Here is a 17735-nt window from a genome sequence, read left to right on the forward strand (position 1 = left end):
CCAACAATGGTAGGGTAAGCAATGCTGAAAAAATTGCCAGACACGAGCAGACGATCTTGGCTTTTCTTCGTGTGCAGAATCGGTCGCGTTTCATTGGGAAAACAACACAGACAAATCGATCGAGAGTCAGTCCAACCACCAGCCATGGCGACAACAGCGTCGCAGTGGACATTAAGGACATCCATGCCCTACATGCAGCCACGTTCTTCCCAACGATATGAAAATCAAAGATATGAAAGAAAATCAACGTCTGATATATGCAGTACATTATTAGAACCGCACTGTCCGACACGGCCAGGGATATTAAATAGACTGGATATGATAAAGATGAAAGTGTGACATCCCTCATCAGGGGAAAGACCAATGAATTGCCCACCAGTCCTATTGCTACAACACTGATAGTACAGACCCAGTATCCAATGTCCGAACTTGTCACATACTTTGAGACAGCCGAAATTGAATCGGTTACACCGAGAAGCGTGCCAAATCTATCGCCAGTGTCGTTTGGATGCATAGTCGTTGAATAAGACATTGCAGAAAGTTGTTACCTGGAAAAATACAACCAGAATAATTAATTGCATCCTGTAGTATATGTGTGACATCAACTCCAAATATATATATATATATATATATATATATATATATATATATATATATATGTGTGTGTGTGTGTGGTGTGTGTGTGTGTGTGTGTGTGTGTGTGTGTGTGTTTGTGTGTGTGTTATTACCAAAGTGTTTTTCGGTATCGGCAATATCATATATTAGGAATAAAACTTGTATTATGCGAGCCTCTGGCGAGCATAATACATTATTGTTATTCCTAATATATGATATTGACGATACCGAAATACACGAGGGTAATAATCTCTTTATCATATAAGGTCAAGCTTAATACAACGTGTTTTTGTAAACTGCACACGCAACTTTAATTCCAGTCCGCCATTACTAGATATTCAAATGACGTAAGAATATGTGGCGCGGTGTATTTTTGAATGGAAATGACGTCAAACTCGAATGACGTCATTTTGGATGTCCTTACATCGAAATAAAGTTATGCCTAACGTTTTGTGTTTTCTGAACGCTGGACAGATTTCAGTGTCAAATTGCCATTGAAATCTTTTTGAATGAATGCATACGTCAATCATGGAATGTCACCCAAGTACGTTTTCTTAAATGTCAATAAACCTAGTGCCGAGACCTCGACTACTTTACATCTAATTTGCAAAGTTATAACATTTTTAAAGGGTCATTCCTGAGTTTGCTGCATTGTAAGATATTCCGACTAATACAATATTTCTACGATTAAACTTACATATAAATGTATGTTCTTGTTTAGAATATCAGTGTCTGTATATTCAATGTGTTTCTGGTCATCTTAATATTTGTAAGAAGCCCAAACTGGATTTTGTCTTCAAATAATTTCGTATGTACGAAAAAAACATATTTGTGGAAATAAAATGAAATTTAACCTAACACAAAAATTAGAACGATCAGAAACACGTTTAATATACAGCCGCTAATATTTTATGCAAAAAAATATATCTGATATGTAATTACAGTCTCTATGTAAAAAGTCTTTGTTAGTCGACAACATCTTAAAAATTGCAACAAACTCAGGAATGCCCCTTTAAAGTATGTGATCTGAAAAATATCACATACTTTGATTGCACTGAAAATGTAAGATACTATATGATAAATATATCTATATATATATCTATATCTATATCTATATATATATATATATATATATATAGAGAGAGAGAGAGAGAGAGAGAGAGAGAGAGAGAGAGAGAGAGAGAGAGAGAGAGAGAGAGAGAGAGAGAGAGAGAGAGAGAGGATAATAAACGAGTTACCAGTTATTATAATATTTATGTCCCGAGTGAAATAATTTTCATTTGTCACGAGCTTTAGCGAGTGACAAATGAAAATTATTTCACGAGGGACATAAATGTTATAATAACTGGTACCGAGTTTGTTATTCTATTTATTACCTCAGCTATTTTTTCTCTAATAGCATTTATTTTCGACGCACATGCACGAATGTCAACTTGTATAGAAACGATGTAAACCACTTTACGCACTGTTCTGAGAATTGCTATAACTTTGTAATTTAATAAAGTTCATAGATAATTTTCAAAAACAAGAGTTCTCTTTTTCTGCTACAAAATCTATAAGGGATATCATTAAAATGACATTATGTTATAAATTTAACACAAAAAAACGGAGAGCCGTAAATGCAAACTCTTTGAACTACATAACGCCAAATTGTGTTTGCCAAATCGTGATGACGTCATATTTAGTACCGACAAGGTCATTCGTTAGTAAGCGTCAAACTGTCCAATAGTATTGTTCGTTAGACCAATGCAGAATATTTCTCACTGAGAAAATATGGAAAATATTTTCCCTGTTATGAGTGACCGCTGGGGTAATAAATATATATATATATATAACCTGTCTTAAGCGGCCACACAACGGAGTGTCCCATCAAATTTTGATTAAATAATAATAATGCGTACATTATTTGATACATACTTTGTTATTTTATTCAATAGTCGCGCACGTCACTTATTTTCTAAAGCTTGAGAGAACGTGCGAACCAGTAACGTTACATGTATTAACAAATGAAAAAAGAGCACTCCCCGGTCCGTTAAAGGAATATGTCTATAACGAAAAACATGTTGATAAGCGATTTACATGATTTGTTTGTTTTTTTCATCAGTGAAAAGTGAGTTTTCTTTCATACCAAATAAAAGGGTCCAGAGACGGAAATTGCCGAACATGTAACAACAATGGAGTGTACGACTATTTGTTACGTGTGTTACGTAGTACGCCAAAAGTGAGTTGTATTTAAAAACCTGCTTTGACAAATGAAATTGGCAATATGTTTTAATAACAAATAATGTATTATATACATCACTGGTCCAGCTAGTAAAGCAAATACTATTTATATTATTGCTTTTTGGTTAGAGATGTTGGGCTGAATTTACAAAGCCTGTGTTTAAGCACTGTAAATGTATGTAGTTACACGCAGTGTTTAAGCACTGTAGATGTATGTAGTTACACGCAGTGTTTAAGCACTGTAGATGTATGTAGTTACACGCAGTGTTTAAGCACTGTAGATGTATGTAGTTACACGCAGTGTTTAAGCACTGTACATGTATGTAGTTCCACGCAGTGTTTAAGCACTGTAAATGTATGTAGTTACCCGCGTGTATGTCATACACAGGCTTTGTAAAATCGTCCCAACGTAGTTGACTGTTTATACGTATGGGCGCGACTATTGATTACTCCGAGATATTTAATTTATTTTTTATTATTGTCATTTAACAATATGGTTATTATTATTATTATTATTATTATTATTATTATACTTCGTTTTAATAAATAAAGTATTGATGAATTTAAAGCCTTACAACAATTAATCATTGATAAGTTTGAATGGGACATGTGTCTTTCGACAATTAAACATTGATAAGATTGAATGGGACATGTGTATTTCAACAATTAACCATTGATAAGATTGAATGGGACATGTGTCTTTTGACCCACTCTTTTCAGCGATACACTGTCACACCAAAGGACTGTTTGAGAAGGTCAGTTCAGGTCATAGGGTTTTACGTGCACATTCAGAACAAGCTGTTGTAGCGCACGCCTGTCGTGGGCACAAGAGCCGGCCTTGGCCGGCTCCTCCGTACATGACAGGAAAGGTGGGTGAGGGGGGAGGGGAGAGGAGGGACCGCCTGCACTGGCAGGTGCAAGGGAGCACCAGCAGCCCGATCAAATCGGTAGCAGGCGGGTGGGAGTGGTTTGAGGAAGGAAGGAAACGTTTTATATATCGACGCACTCAACATATTTTATTTACGGTTATGTGGTGTCGGAGATAGTGTTAAGGACCACACAGCTATTGAGGGAGGAAACCCGCTGTCGCCACGTTATGGGCTACTCTTTTCGATGAACAGCAAGGGATATTTTATATGCACCACCCCATAGACAGGGTAGTACATACAACGGCCGTTGATATACCATTCGTGGCGCACTGGCTGGAACGAAAAATAGTCCAATGGGCCCACCGACGGGGATCGATCCCTTAATGACCGCGCATCAAGCGAGCGATTTACCACTGGGCTACCGTGCATTCGTCCAGAATCAAAATATGATAATACAAACAGAGCTACAAAAAAGACTGGTACAACAAAAGCTGTGGTATGTACTATCCTGTTTGTAGGATGGTGCATATAAAAGACCCCTTGTTGCTAATCGAAAAGAGTGGTGACAGCGGGTTTCCACTCTCAGTATCTGTGTGGTCCTTAACCATATGTTAAAACATGTCTTTCTTTCGTAAACTCAAGGGACAGACATCTGTGAAAAGTGGGCAAATCACCATGAAAGTTAAACTTGATCACTAACAGTACATGATAAAGCTATATACAAAATTTCACCTCAGTATTTTCAGGTATTACAAAACAAAAGTCTGGAAAACAAATTCTGATAATCTCCTAAATTCAAGGGCCATAACTCTGTCAGAAATAGGTAAATTGCCATGAAAGTTAAACTTCATCTGTAACATGATAGAGCTATACACAACATTTCAGCTCAATATCGCAAAGCCTTCTGCAAGCAACATCCGTAAATCATATATGGGACGGACGGACGGACGGACGGACGGACGGACGGACAGACAGACAGAAGGACTGAGATGTATAGTACATTTGACATATTCATTTAATTATCGATGTACATTGTTACACGAAACGCTAAAAAGCTAACAATATATAATCTTACCTAGTAGCCTCCGACTTGATATACTTGAGCACCGTAGAGCCTAGCTGCTACACCTCGCCGGGAAATACATCGTATATACTGGACTCATATTTATAGTGGTTTGAAAGTGTTTAAGATATTTATAAAAAGCCAACTCCATATACACACGCTGAGGTTTTAATTAAACCAGTGAATTATTTAAGAAACGCTAATCCCAGATCTGTCAGACGGATTAATATTTCTTCAAAATTATTATTAGTTGTGTTTCCAAGTTAATGTTATTGCATTTTAAAACTTTATATGGTAGATAATGAACTATAATAATGAATTTTTTTTAAATTAAAATCGCAAGACATCGATGCATGTTTTTGAATCGGTAAACATGTATTGTGTTGTTGGTAAGTAGAAAAAGATTATGCATGCACTTACCATAACACTGTAGATAAAGACATTGTATTTCGCGTTAGGAATTAATTTCCATTTGGGTATATTTGTTATTAGTTGATTAAAGGAGCTTTGTATTTGGAATTAGTTTTCTTGTGCATATCTCTGCTATTAATCACGTAAATGAAAAAAAAAAAAAAAAAAAATCATTTCATTTCATTTCAACTTATTTTGGTGCTTAATTAAAGTTCAAGCACGCTGTCCTGGGCACACACCTTAGTTATCTGGACTATCTGTCCAAGAAAGTAAGTTAGTTGTTAGTTGGTTAGGGGTTGGAGCCGGTACCGGCTGTAGGTGTAGTGGCCATGCACCTTCCCACTGAGTCGTTAAAACTCGCACTGGGTTGGAGCCGGTACCGGGCTGCGAACCCAGTACTTCCCAGCCTTATGTCCGACGGGTTAACCACTACACCGCCGAGGCAGGACAACTACCAGTTGTATCGATCTTAAAGCCATTCCAGATACCGTTAATTTACTACGAATAAAAATCCTGCTAAACCGGATTTTCTCTATTCCGGATTTCAGATGCAAATACACTAAGAAAGGGAAGGGTTGTTTTGTTTAATGACAGCACATTCATTAATTATCATCGGCTTGTGGATGTCAAACATTTGGTAATTCTGACACGTAGTCATCAGAGGAAACCCGCTACATTTGTTTAATGCAGCAAGGGATCTTGTATATACAGAAAAGCACATAACACGGCCTTTAACTAGTGCAGGGCGCACATTAAGTCAATAAATTGTGTTGATAATCACTAGGGTTTCGAACACGCTCATCCAGAGTCCGACCTCCGATAAGATCGGTTGGGCTATTTCTCGTCCCAGCCAGTGCTCTACAACTGGTGTAACAAAGGACGCGGTATATTCTATTATGTGTGTGGGATGGTGCATATAAAAGACCCCTTCCTTCCTTCTTACGCCATAGCTCATAAGACGTTCAAAAGAAACAATATATCTGAAGTTCGCAATACATGAACGCACCGTAATACATGTTTGTTTTTCTACATTACTTGGCATTAGTACCAACTTTGTATCTTTATTTTTATGGTGTGTTTTTTTTTTTTTTTTTTTTTGGGGGGGGGGTTTTGGTGGTGGTGGTGGTGGGGGTGGGGGGATGTTTTTTGTTTGTTTTGTAATTGATCGTTTTATTTTCTTCAATAATTAATACTTTTGACTAAGTTCAAATTTCCCATTCATCATCTGCACTTAATTGGTAAATTTAATTAATATTTCTCATTATTTTCTTTTTACAAACTAATTCCTGTGTCTAATTTAGAATGAATGAATGCATGTTTAACGACACCCCAGCACGAAAAATACATAGGCTATTGGGTGTCAAACTATGGTAATGCAAACAAATAAGGTGATGATCAACATCAATATAAACATTCAAGATTTAAATAAAAATAGTGTAAAGAACTGTCTGTCTGTCTCTCTCTCTCTCTCTCTCTCTCTCTCTCTCTCTCTCTCTCTCTCTCTCTCTCTCTCTCTCTCTCTCTCTCTCTCTCTCTCTACCATAACAAAAAACCGCATCGTTTGTGTGTGTGTGTGTGTGTGTGTGTGTGTGTTTGTCTATGTGTGCGTGTGTGTCTGCGTATGAGTGTGGCACACTGTGTGAATGTTTATGTGTCAGAGACTGTTTGTGTATGATTGTGTATTTGTGTTGGTGTTGGTGCACGGCTCAAGTTGTTGTTTGGCCATTGTAGTTTAGCGTTAAAATAGTATATATTATCTTCTTGAGTTATTGTTGTTGTTTGGGGTTTTGGGGGTTTTTTCGGGGTTGTTATTTTTGGGGGTTTTTTTGGATGGTGGGGGTGGCTTTGTCTGTGGGTTTTTTTTTTTTTTTTTAGTTTAAACTGTTTTTAAAAGGACCGTTCAGCAAATGTAATACTTCATGCTTAGTGAAAAAGGATTGTGGGTAATGGGATGTATCGTAAAACATTATGGGGCAGGCATTTGTCGAAACATGCGTAATATCTGAAAACAGTGAGTCACTTTCATTGAACAATAAAATCAAAACCATGGGACGGTATAGGGTGGGATGTGGTGTCTTTATAAAAGTGTGGTATTTTGCGCTACGAAATCACTGAGCACACATTCGTTCTCTATGTTATACACCATTAGGGCTGGTTTTGTTTTCATAAATTCATCAGAGTTGCCTCTGTTTCGTGATTTTAAATTTAATTAAAATAATTTTATGGAATACCAAAACAGTAGCGGATCCTGGTGTCCGGACCTCCACTCCCCTTTTTGAAAACCGGCCATAACCTTCAAGAGGAAACGTGATTATATTAACTGTTCTGTGTAAAAGGAGAGATGAATCATCACACTTGGACAACCCCCACCTACCCCCCACCCCACCCCCACCCCACTTCAGAAATCCTGTATCCGCGCCTGCAAAACGTAGACAGAACGTCACTGGTGCAGTAAGTTAACTTTAGTTATTAAAGTGACGTGAATACACCAGTACATATTACTTATGTCAAACTTATTTATGTATTTATGGAGATTTGCTAGTTACAGGTACAGCGATGTTTGCATTGTCTGTAATACTGTTTAACAAGAGTTGCCTCCCTTTTGTCATCAACGGCGTTAACTAGCAAGCTCAAGTCTCGCTCGTTTGATGCGAGGTCGGTTTGAGATCGATCTCCGTGGGTGGGCCCATTGGGCTATTTCGCGTTCCAGCCAGTGCACCACGACAGCTATATCAAAGGCCATGGTATGTGCTATCCTGTCTGTGAGATGGTGCATATAAAAGATCCCTTGCTACTAATGGAAAGATGTAGCGGGTTTCGATTCAAAGACTATATTTCAGAATTACCAAATAGCTGACATCCAATAGGCGATGATTAATAAATCAATGTGCTCTAGTGGTGTTGTTAAACAAGGCAAACTTCTTCTATAAAACCAGAATCAGAATACAGAAAAATAAGGAGCAACATCGGAAAGCCCGTTTGTCGCTAACGTTGGCTAGACTTTTTTTGTTGTTGTTGTTGTTGTTGTGTGGGTTTTTTGTTCTTACGCTACACGTTACATCGAATGACCAGGGGGCGAGACGTAGCCCAGTGGTAAAGCACTCGTTCGATGTGCGGTCGGTGTGGGATCGATCCCCGTCGATAGGCTATTTCTCGTTCCAGCCAGCGCACCATGACTGGTATATCAAAGGCCGTGGTATGTACTACCCTGTCTGTGCGATGGTGCATATAAAACTCTTGCAGCTAATCGAAAAGAGTAATCCATGAAGTGGCGATAGCGAGTTTCTACTCTCAATATCTGTGTGGTCCTTAACCATATGTCTGACGCTATATAATCGTAAATAAAATGTGTTGAGTGCGTCGTTAAATAAAATATTTCTTTTTTTCTTTTCGAATGATCACTGCAAACGTATAGGGAAAAACTGCTGGCTGAACGTGCAAAAAGGTCTTTCTCCCAGGAGGCTGATAGGACACTTTTGAAACTAAAATAACTGTTCCGTACTTGTTGGTGTGGGTGACATCACTCAGCCATCATCACAGCCAGGTGTGGACATTTGTTCTGTGTATGTGGTAGTGGCCTCAAATAACTGTTCCGTACTTGTTGGTGTGGGTGACATCACTCAGCCATCATCACAGCCAAGTGTGGACATTTGTTCTGTGTATGTGGTAGTGGCCTCAAATAACTGTTCCGTACTTGTTGGTGTGGGTGACATCACTCAGCCATCATCACAGCCAAGTGTGGACATTTGTTCTGTGTATGTGGTAGTGGCCTCAAATAACTGTTCCGTACTTGTTGGTGTGGGTGACATCACTCAGCCATCATCACAGCCAAGTGTGGACATTTGTTCTGTGTATGTGGTAGTGGCCTCAAATAACTGTCCAGTACTTGTTGGTGTGGGTGACATCACTCAGCCATCATCACAGCCAGGTGTGGACATTTGTTCTGTATATGTGGTAGTGGCCTCAAAGGAAGGACACTGTTTATTTAACGACGCACTCAACACATTTTATTTACGATTATATGGCGTCGGACATATGGATAAGGACCACACAGATATTGATGGAGGAAACCCGCTGTCGCCACTTCATGGGTTACTCTTTTTCGATTAGCAGTAAGGGATCTTTTATATACACCATCCGATAGAGAGGATATCGCATACCACGGCCTTTGATGTACCTGTCGTGGTATACTGGCTGGAGCGAGACATAGCCCAATGGCGACACTGACGCGGATCGATCACAAACCGACCGCGCATTGAGCGAGCGCTTTACCACTGGCCTACGTCCCGTCCATGGCCGTAAAGGTGTCACTACAATAAATACAATGAATAAATTAAAAAGCACAATATAATCATGGGGAAAAAATGCATATTTGGAACGTCAACAATCATTTCCCTTTACCGCTCCACCCCATCCCAACCGCCCACGCATTTGTACTAATATTGTGGGTAGAATGATAGAAATATATGGTGGAAAGTGTTCAGGCAAATTCATTTTGCCCGAATTGTTCTATTGTTCTATTGTTCTATTGTTTTTGTTTGTGTGCGCCTATGGAAATTAGCTTACATCTTTGTTGCAACTGGGCCCGTAGTATAGTGTGACTGTTGCTAATTAAATTGCAGTTATTTTATTGATTCAACCTATTGTCCGAACCGAATTGTTAACAACTACGAAAAATTACTCTCCTACCTTTAATTGCCGTTAGATTTCCTCCAAAGTTTGTCCAGACAGAACTCTTGAAAAAACCACTAGAATGACACAGTTTCCACATACCAGATGATAACTATGTCACCTATATCGACTTCGCTGAGAGCGCATAGGGCAAAAAGCATGTAATTTTGTGCTAGCTGCCATTTTGACTTTTTATGGAATATTCTCCAAGAGGGGTGAAAGGATAGGACTTAATCTAACAACGTCATAACATGTTATGATATAAAAGCAGACGTGATGACGTCATATTATTATTTATTATTATTTTAAATTTTTTAATGATACCACAAGAGATCATTGATTTCATATTAATTGTGTCACATACTTTGGAGGCGTTCACCCCTCTTGAAGAGTATTCCATAAAGAAGCAACATGGCAGACGGCAGAAAACTGCATGTATTTTTCCCTATGCAATCTCAGCAAAGGCGATATCGGCGACATCGTTGCAGTCTCGTGTGTGGAATCTGTATATTTGTAGTGGGGTTTTTACGATTTGTGTCTGGACAAAGTTTGAAGGAAATCTAACGGCAATTAAAGGTAGGAGAGTCATTTTTTGTAGTTGTTAACAATTCGGTTCGGACAATAAACTAGTTCTGTGCCTTCGCTTATTTTGTGTATATGTCGTCAATGTATTGTCTGTTTTATATACTTTTTATGCGTACATAGTGTGGTTTGTCGATGTAAGACACATTTTTTAAAAAGGGACATTCCTGAGTTTACTGTAATTTTTAAGAGTCTTTTTAACGATTGTAATTACATATTAAATATATTTGTTCTACATAACATATTAGGCTGTATATTAAACGTGTTTCTGATCGTTCTAATATTTGTACTAGGTTGAATTTCATTTTATTTCCTATAGTATATTTTTTCGTACGTACGAAATTATTTGAAGACAAAATTCAGTTTGGGCTTCTTGCAAATATTAAGACGACCAGAAACACATTGAATATACAGACACTGATACTGTAAACACAAACTATATTTAATATGTAAATTTAATCGTAGAAGTATTTTATTAGTCGGAAACATCTTATAATGCAGCAAACTCGGGAATATCCCTTTAAGGTAATGAAGTATTGTATTGTATTATGTTGTATTATGATGTATTGCATTGTATTGTGTTTTACTGTGTTGTGTTGTATTGTGTTGTATTGTATTGTGTTGCGTTGTATTGATTTCTATTGTATTGTGATGTATTATGTTGTGCTGTGTTGTGTTGTGTTGCATTGTGTTGTGTTGCATTGTGATGTATTGTGTTGTATTGTATTGTGTTGTATTGCGTTGTGTTGCATTGTGATATATTTTGTTGTGTTATGTTGTGTGGTATTGTGTTGTATTGTTGTGATGTGTTGTGTTGGGGTGTATTGTATTGCGTTGTGTTTTATCGTATTGTGTTGTGTTACAGTGTACTTCACTGTATTGTATTGTATTCCTTTGCAGTGTGTTGTACCGTATTTTATTTTCAGACACAATCTACCTTACAAATAGTAAACACGGGACAGAACTAGGTGACACTCGAGCTATTGTTTCACGCGTTAACAATAGTTTGACGTCCACTCGGGAAGCTGGATCTTTGTTTTGAAGATTTGAGATGGGCGGCACGTAGCCCAATTGTAAAAACCCGCTTAATGCGCAGTCGGTCTAGGATCAATTCCCGTTAGTGGGCCAATTGAGCTGTTTTTCGTTACAGCCAGTGTTCTATGAAAGGTCGTGTGCTATCATACATGCTAGTAATTGTGGGCCAATTGAGCTGTTGTTCGTTCCAGCCAGTGTTCTATGAAAGGTCGTGTGCTATCATACATGCTAGTAATTGTGGGCCAATTGAGCTGTTTTTCGTTACAGCCAGTGTTCTATGAAAGGTCGTGCCCTATCATACATGCTAGTAATTGTTGGCCAATTGAGCTGTTTTTCGTTCCAGCCAGTGTTCTATGAAAGGTCGTGTGCTATCATACATGCTAGTAATTGTGGGCCAATTGAGCTGTTTTTCGTTCCAGCCAGTGTTCTATGAAAGGTCGTGTGCTATCATACATGCTAGTAATTGTGGGCCAATTGAGCTGTTTTTCGTTCCAGCCAGTGTTCTTTGAAAGGTCGTGTGCTATCATACATGCCAGTAATGGAAAAACACAAGTAGCGTGTTTCCTATATTGCATACATTTTCAACTACAACGAAACCTCTCAAAACCGGATCCTTTGTAAACTGGAATTATCTCAAAACCAGACGTTTTTCATGGTCCCTTTTTAAATGTATGTGCAGAAGAGAACCTCTCTAAACCGAATACCTCTTAAAACCGGACGAAATACTTGGTCCCGAGGGTGTCCGGTTTAGAGGAGTTTCACTATGTTTGTCGAAACTCTTGCATATTTATTTTTTTCATCGTGTTAGATGAAGTGACAGACTTGACTGTGGCGGTGGCAGTACTCATGACGCGTGCTCATCTTTCGAATTGACCTGATAACATCGCTGTTTTTATTCATTTCATTTCAACTTAGTTTCGTGCTTATATCCAATTAAGGTTCAAGCACGCTGTCCTGGGCAAACACACCTCAGCTATCTGAGCTGTCTGTCCAGGACAGTGGGTTAGTTGTTAGTTGGTTAGTGGTTAGTGAGAGAAAAGAGGGTGTAGTGGCCATACATCTACTCATTAAAACCGTAAGAACTCGCTCGGGGGTGGAGCCGGTAACGGGCTGCGAACCCTGTACCTACCAGCATGTAGTCCGATGGCTTAACCACTGCGCCACCGAGGCCGGTGATCCACGAATGCTTGCCATCACGGCTGTCGTGTGATAGTTGTGTTTAGTTAACTAGTATGGGAGGAAGCCCAGTGAAAAGCGTTCGCTTGATGTGCGGTCCGTCTGGGATCGATCCCCGTCGGTGGGTCCATTGATCTATTTCTCGTCCCAGCCAGTGCGCCACGACTGGTATATCAAAAGCCGTGGTATGTGTTATCCTGTCTGTGGGATGGTGCATATAAAATATCCCTTGCTACGAATGGAAAAAAAATGTAGCGGGTTTATTCTCTAACAATATATGTCTAAATTACCAAATGCTTGACATCCAACAGCCGATGATTAATAAATTGATGTGGTATAGTGGTGTTGTTAAACAAAACAAGCTTTGACATTAACCGTCCCACTGACGGGCACTTTCATATTACCATTAGCATTATAAACCACACCCTCCACCCCCTCCCAATTATGGTGTATATGTTGCGTGTAATATTTCAGCCACATATGTTACTATTGTCATCTATGGGATTTGATTTTGGTGGTATACAGCCTGAATTAGAAGTACGTCTACATATTGTCAAACACATAATTGGCTGCTATCTTGATGGTGAAGTTTGTTTATTGTGTGTGTAGTTGTTTATTCTCGAACGAAGACACCGCTGTTTACACTGAGTAGCAGCTCGTTATAATTTTGATATTCTTTAGTTTATTATTTGGGTTCGATTAATTTGTAGATAATTAAAAAAAAATGGCAATTCAACTTCAAAACTTCATATGTTGCATTCAAATAAATGTGCGTTTATCATCTGAACGTCAAACCTGTATTCAAATATCAAAATCGTACCTCGGCACAAGACAGACTCGAAATAACGTGTTACGCAAAGTGTGTGTGTGTATATATATATATATATATATATATATATATATATATATATACTTCTATGAAGTGTAATTTTCCACACAAAAAAAAAAAAACCCACAAAAAAACACAAAACAAAACAAAACAAAAACTTCACAACCCATAACTGTATGTGTGCTTATCGTATTGTGAAGTATAGTTTGTGGAACAACGATCCCAGGCTGTTACGTCTATACTATCAGCTAGCGTTTCACCTCTTTTGTACTCGGTTTATATCAGGTGTAAAAACAATCTAACACCATCACAGTTCTGTAACAGATTCACTTAATATGTGTTGCATTTCCGGGATGTACAATGTAACACCAGAAGAGGATTTCCAGTGCACATCAAGTGTAAACTGGTTTTATTTATGATTCGCGTGTTACACTGGTTGGTTTTATACATGTTTGCATCCTGTTTGAAGCGGGGTGGGAAATAACGCAGTGATAATGCGCTCGCCTGGTGCGCGATCCATCTAGGATCGATCCCCGTCAATGGGCTCATAGTGATATTTCTTGTTTCATCCAGTGCAGCAAGTATATACTCGGTATTGTTTTTACATACCAGAGAATACAAACACTAGGCTATGTAGCTATTACATTGCAATTTGTTTTAACTTTATACATTAGACAAAACAAAAACTAAAACAACAAGTATGTTCGCCGACTGGAGTTTGAAACATTGCCACACTGTACGTCGATGTGTGCCTAAGGGAAGCAACTTTCATTAAATCCCAGTATACAACAGCATACTACCTCATACGGTATTCCGTTCTAGTTGACACAATCAATCCTGTTTTACACCATAACTAATGGGAGTGGGTCTCCCTTTCAACACTGCATAATCTAACCGTCAACTTATTTGGGGGGTTTTCCAATCAAATAAAATAAACAAAAAGGGTACTCTTTGTCAGTTGAATTGATTGGTTGAAAGAATCATGTGATACCTGGTGTCACAAAGGCGTAACATGGCATTATGCATATAAAAGAACCCTTGCTGTCTTGGACAGAGAGGCCGGCCAAGGCCGGCAACTGTGCCCACGACAGGCGTGCGCTACAACAGCTTGCTCTGAACGTGCACGTAAAACCCTTTGACCTTGACCTTAATCCAAAAGAGTAGTCCAGGAATTAGCAACAGCTATTTCCTTTTTCGTTATTTCTGTGGTCCTTAACCACGTGATCGACGTCCTGTAACCGTTGGACACGACGTTTATACACAACAGACGACATGCAGGAAAAGCGCGGAAAAATATATTTAAATGCATACAATCCATGATTTATCAACACCTTAAGTTATATTTAGCTATAGATCGGTGGAACTGGAATATATCTCTATAACGGTGTATACCACCAAATCAAATCCCATAGACAGCAATGGTAGCATATGTGCCTAAAACTCACACCTGCAGCAGCGTATCAATCAACATATACACCACGGACGTGAATACTACAACCCTTCACCTTTAAACTGCATCAGAAAAATATAACGGATAGCGTCTAAGACTAGCCTAGTGTCGCAAAACAAATCAGTACTTTGTTTTACAGGTACCCCATACATGTACCTCATACATGGTGCACAGTGATACTAGATGAAACAAAATTGCATGTATGTTTTGCTCAGATAAAATGTTAGTTGTGTTTTGTTGTTTTTTTGCAACAAACATACGCACATTTGTCATCAATCACAGGACCTGTAGTATTAATTGCTCTATCTAACGTTGGGCGTACATCGCGTATTGACCCAACTGGAAGGTATTTGGTTTATTACTACATGTATTGACAAAATACATTTTCTAAAAGGTGTCCAATCATGTGTTTCTATGACAACCAGGATCTGGTGTATTCTGACATAAACTGACAACCTCACTAAAACTGTTGTTTCTACAATGTAACCTAATATAATGTACACCTCATAAGGCATATATATTTAGGTTCAGGTTGCCTAGCAATATTACCAATTTATTGAAATATTTACACTATGAAACTCCATTCAGAGCCATGCACAGTGGATATTGTCACGGTCAAGTTCATTGTCAGCTTGCATGGTTGAGTGACGGTTAATTAAGCAAACAGTATAGTTTAATTAAATTAAATGACAAAATCATAATATTTGTTTTATCACGAATGAATATGTGTAATAGACGATAATTACATGTGTGGCTAAAACACCTAACTGCAGCGTTTCAATCGACATAAACGCCACGGATATAAATACTAGCACCCCTCACCCTTAAAGTGAATCAGAAAATAATGGCGGCTAAGCTGCCCATTTCAGAGATAACTGGTAGCGTCTCAAGACTACCCTAGTTCCGCACAGAAATTTAGAACGTTTCTTCACAGGTACCCCAGGTACATTTCAAGCACAAGTTTATTTGACATAGTGGTACTAGATGAAATAAAATTGCATACACCGTGAGCATTAATGCAGGCCTGGCACCGTCGTCTCATTGAGGCTACTAAACGCAGGAGAAAGAGATGGTACGAGCTGTGAGGGTTGCTGGGTGGAACCTGTTTCGCAGATGCGTGATTCGAATCCATGTGTCTTGGCGAGGGGTTGTCACTGGTGGTCGGCCGCTACGGGGACGGTCCCTGACCTGGCTGTTTTGTTGATATCGTTGCCATAAGTGTCCTATAGTGTTTCGGTGGACGTTGAATTGACGTGCGACGTCACGCCGCGAGGATCCAGATTCAAGCATCCCCATGACTCGCCATCTGTCATTTGTCTGAGGCGTGGCATGACGAAATTGCATCAAACAGTTCACTAATGGTGTTTTTCTGACTTCTGGACTTCTGAAGGCTGCACAGAGTGGCAATGATTTATGACTGGTGGTCTGGCCTTTTATGGTGAACACTGGACAGCATTTCTCCCGCATAGTCCATGTTCCGTGCATGCAATCGCTGCAACAACTGTTTGGTTGCATTTCTTTGAGCTGTTTCATGCACATTTTTGTGTGGTTTACATCCATAAATCCATTCACAAATGTATTACTCCAAACAATCCATGGCGCAATAACGTTTGCCTTTGAGTATATATATTTGATCTGGACACCTAAAGATTGTTATTGTTATGTATAAATAAGATTAGAAGGCACAATAGTGATATAAAATTCATTTATGTCTTTGGTAAAGTTGTTTTTATAATTTAAATAAAATGTGACATAAAACTACAAATTTGTCTAAAATATAACTTAGCACCAAATAAATATGTCAAAATAACAATACAAATCAAGGTCTTTACAAATTAGAGTTTTCAGAATTTTATACATGAGCAATTAACTGTGTTAATGGAAATTAAAGACATTAACCCAATATTGGCACGTGTTATTTTTAATATTAAAATAAATTGCTATTAAAATGTGCCTAGATATATTACCAGACGTAAGAGCAGTTATATATGGGAAGTTAAGCACCATGTACAAATACTTTATTCAAAATATTTACCGTATGAAACTCTATTCAGCGCCATGTACAGTGGGTATTGTCACGACCAAGGCCATTGTCAACTTGCATGGTCGAGTGACGGCTAATGAAGCAATCAGTACAGTTTAATTAAATTAAATGACAAAATCATAATATTTGTGTTATTATGTACTGAATATGTGTAATAGACGATAATAGTAGCACGTGTGGCTAAAACGCATACCTGCAGCGTATCAATCGACATAAACACCACGGATATAAATACTACCGTCCCATCACCCTTAAAATAAATCAGAATAAAACAATGGGGGGGGGGGGGGGGGGGTAAGCTGCTCATTTCAGAAATAATTGGTAGCGTCTAAGCCTAACCTAGTGCCGCACAGAAATTTAGAACTTTTTTTCAGAGGTACCCCATATGTTTCAAGCACAAGGCTACTTGACATAGTGGTACTAGATGATATAAAATTGCATAATTTTTTTTGGGTCCAGATTAACACATATTTTTACAACAAACACACTCACACTTATCACCAATGACGGGAATTGTGGTATTAACTGTTCTATCAAAAGTTGGGTGCAACTCGGACGTTAACTCGGGCGGAAGTTATTTGGTTTAGTATAACCTATAATTGATAGTCTTTGAAATCATATAAAATCATCAAACATTTCTAACCACATTAACTCGGGGTTTTTTTTAATTCCAGTGAATATAACACGATTTTGGCGTGAGGTCGTTATACAAAATCTTACTTTAAATTTAGTGTTCAAAGATACACTTTGGGTGTCCATCGTTTTCA

Source organism: Gigantopelta aegis, chromosome 5 (genome assembly GCF_016097555.1).
Source record: "Gigantopelta aegis isolate Gae_Host chromosome 5, Gae_host_genome, whole genome shotgun sequence".
Lineage (NCBI taxonomy): Eukaryota > Metazoa > Mollusca > Gastropoda > Neomphalida > Peltospiridae > Gigantopelta > Gigantopelta aegis.